Raw genomic sequence first — 3,830 nt, 5'->3', positions numbered from 1 at the left:
TTGCATATGAGCAATTGATGGGGTGTTCTACAGTTGGCCCATGGCCTTGATTTGGCTGATTACATTGAGCTATCAATTCTTTCCACAGATGCAGTCAATGATTTCTGTGTATTCCAGTGGATGAAGTCCATGTATATGCTGTTGTTAAGTGTTTTCGAGTCAGCTTTGACTCATGTTGTTGTTGTTGTTAAGTACCGTGGAGTTGGTTCCAACTCGTAGCGACTCTGTACAGGGTTTCCAAGGTTGTAAATCTTTACGGGGGCAGAAAGCCTCATCTTTCTCCCTCGGAACGGCTGGTAGTTTCAAACTGCTGACCTTGAAGCTCGCAGCCTGACTTGCAACAATTATTTGATAATGACAGAACTGAACTAGGCGTGATTTACTTTGGCACATCATGCCTTAAGTGGGAAGGACAGCAGTTCCAAGGGAAAGCTGCCATTGTGGTGAAATTGTCTAGCCTTCCATTCCAGAAAATTCCACACAGCATCATGGTGCAGGCTCATCAGCCCACACTAGATAGCTGCATCATCAGTATGGTTGTGGGCCGACTCAAGGTTGATGAAGACCCCATCATAGGCTTTCACCAGATGTTCCTGTTAAAGAACATCTATGATACTTGGATTTGCAAAAATGACATGTTTAGGCTTGCTCTGCACAATTTCAGTTGACCTTGTCCCAGCCAGGCACTCATGCTCTTTCCTCCACTCTCCTGTACCCATTACTATTCACACTCCTCCAGATGCTCCAAATATCATACACAAACAAGCAGGGCCACAGTGGGAGAGTGTGCAGTGTGCAGCTTCTGTCGAGGTGTTTTGTATGATGTTTGGATGTTAGCCTAATTGCATCTAACAGGAGAATTTTGAGTTGTATCAGCACATGCCTTGGAAAGACTTAAGTAATGCAAAAGGTTGTCTTTTTCTTTTTTTAAAATCTACTGACAAGTTGCTCTAGTAACTCAAAAAAGTGACAGAGAAAGCAGCTGCCTCAGCACCCAGATATTGATTTATTCAGATGTTTCCATGTCTCATTTATAAAATAAATGATGAAACAACAACAACAAAATAGTACACCCTCAAAGGGAAAAAAAAACCTTGTTGGTTACTCAGGGTGTAGGGGGTATGGTAAAAGGGGGAAGAGAAGAGTAGAATGTGAGGTGAAGGGGGGGAAGGGAAGGTGGAGCACAGTAGCGAATAGACACAGGATAGTTTGGGTGCTGGGGGGGCAATACACAATGGGGAGGGAAAAGGAAGGACATGGCTGATGGGAGAACATTTAGCATGGGTTAAGTGGGACAGAGGTAAATAGTGATGTATGCTCAACCTGGGAACAACAGTGCTCTGGGATACAGGGATTGAGTGGGAAAAAGAGGGGAAATAATAATGCTAAGATTCTTGATTGTCTTTTAAATATTGGTTTCCATTGCCTACTACTATATAATAGACACTTGAGGGGGAAAAAAGGAATAGCCAGAAACATCACCACAGAAAACTTGTAAGTCTGTCTTCAGTCTATAACAGATTTGAATACCTAACATGGGGCTAGAACTTGCCCAGTGAAGGAGGCTTCCTGCAAATTCTTTGCAATGCATAAGACCATAGGTAGAATATACTGATTCCCATCCAGAATCTTCTGAGGTGGAAAATTTCCACTTGAAAGGATAAGCAAACCAGCCTGAAGTTGACATAAGAACAGAAGACACTTCTTGAAAGAAAGACCGGCAGGAAAAATTAAAAAACAAAACAAAACAACAATATTGGCAGTCCAATTGACTACTACAAGAACAAGCAAGTTGTTTGCTGGGAAGCCATCAAGGCAAGTAAGCAAGTCCCCCCAGGGCAAACCCCTTCCAAGACTGAGACTCAAGGGGAATACAGGAGTAGGCATGTGGTTTGCTGGTGACCACACTGGTTTACCGATAAGGTCAGGTGGGAGAAAACCAGAAATGAAGTTGTGAGTTAAGTCAGACCACATTCAATAGACTCCTGCCCCCTGGATTGAGACCTGGTTGGCCATTAGTATGAGACAAGACCATGGCACACCTGGACCCAGGGACAGAGAAATGGTTACAGAGAACTACAGTAGAAAGTGACGTATCCAGCTGATATGAAGTGAAGGGAGATGCACAAGAACACCCTTACTTGCAGATAGTACCCATTTGACCTGGCTTCAATGGCTGGGTGATCAGAACTCAACTATAGGAAGAAAGAAGAGGAGAAAAAAGAGTAATCCACTACAATATGATGAAGTTGACCTATACTTGTGGATGTAGTAGCTCAAAGGAGGGAATGAATCCTTACAGCAAGGATCATTCCTACCAACTCAGTACACAGGGTTGACAGGGATGGGCAACATAGACACTGGATACCCAAAATGGGGAGGGGAGCTACAAAGGCACAAAGTGACTGGCTTACAAGCTTTTAAGAGGGAGCCTAGTTTCAGATGGTGTGGGGAAAGGTAGAATCTCCACTGAGTGGTTTCTAATCTGTCTGGATGGAGCTGGTGCAAGAGATGGGGATAAGACTCTCGTGGTTCCATAGTTAATCATTTCTATCAGGACTGATTGTGAGTGCTGCAAATATAAAGGTAGACATTTTGCAACAAAAGAGGGGAGTGGTTGATCTTGCAGTCCAGGAGTGGAGGACCCTGGGACCATCAAGGGAGAAGAGTGGACTGCAGAACCCTATCTAGAGACACAGTGACACCAGAGATGGAGGCAGAGATGAGGATGTGAAGAGATGGAGTAGCTGGGGACTCTGGACTCAGGAAAGGAGAGGGGCTGTGTGCCGAAAGCCAGGGGACAGGTTTTTAAGGTGTACCCTTTGGTGTTTGAATGGTTATATATTCCTTAATGCTTTGGTGTACATCCAATTAGACAACAAAAAAATACTGGAATGGAAGCAAAAACTGTTGAACGATGATGTATGGAGGGGATTGAAATCATTGCAATGAAACAAAATGTGATAGAAAGAATGTAAAGCTGATATTCTCCCATGTAAACTATCACTCAGGTCACAATATATATATATATATTTTTTATATGTTTGTAATGAATAAATTATTGGTCTTGAAAAATTCTATCATGTGATTCCCCAACATCTTTTCTATCACCAAGGTAATATATTACAACTCCTGATCTTCTGTGTCTTTGTTTCCAGCATTCACATTCTGCTATTGTTAAATGCTGTCAAGTTGGTTCCAAACCCTATCGATCCTGTAAAGGGTTTCTAAAGAGCGGCTGGTAAGCTTGAACTTCTGACCTTGAAAGTTCAAACAGCCTTTGCAGTCCTATGCATTAACCCACAGTGCCACACTTCTTGTTGTTGTTAGCTGCCATCGAGTTGGTACCGACTCATAGTGAAATTCTGTACAGCAGAACGAAACACTGCCAGATCCAGGTCCAACCTCACTACTCTTGCCATACTTGAGTCCATCGATGCTGCTGTTAGGCCAATCCATCTTGTTGGGGGTCTTCATCTTTTTTTCTGACCCTCTACCTTACCAAACATGATAAAATTCTCCAGCAATTGGTCTCTCCTGACAATATGTCCAAAGTATGAGAGATGAAGTTTGGCCATCCTGGCCTCCAAGGAGCACTCTGGCTGTACTTCCTCCAACACAAATCTGTTTGTTCTTTTGGCAGCCCATGGACCTTGCAACATTCTCTTCCAAAACCATAACTCAAAAGCATCAATTCTTCTATGGTCTTCCTTATTTACTGTCCAGCTTTCACATGCATATGAAGTTATTGAAAATACCATGGCTTGGGTCAGGCACACCTCAGTCCTCAAGCTGACATCTTTGCTCTTCAACACTTTAAAAAGGTCTTG

The sequence above is a fragment of the Chrysochloris asiatica genome, unplaced genomic scaffold (assembly GCF_000296735.1).
Source record: "Chrysochloris asiatica unplaced genomic scaffold, ChrAsi1.0 scaffold00298, whole genome shotgun sequence".
In the NCBI taxonomy this organism is placed as follows: domain Eukaryota; kingdom Metazoa; phylum Chordata; class Mammalia; order Afrosoricida; family Chrysochloridae; genus Chrysochloris; species Chrysochloris asiatica.
Note: the sequence above shows the minus strand (reverse complement) of the source record.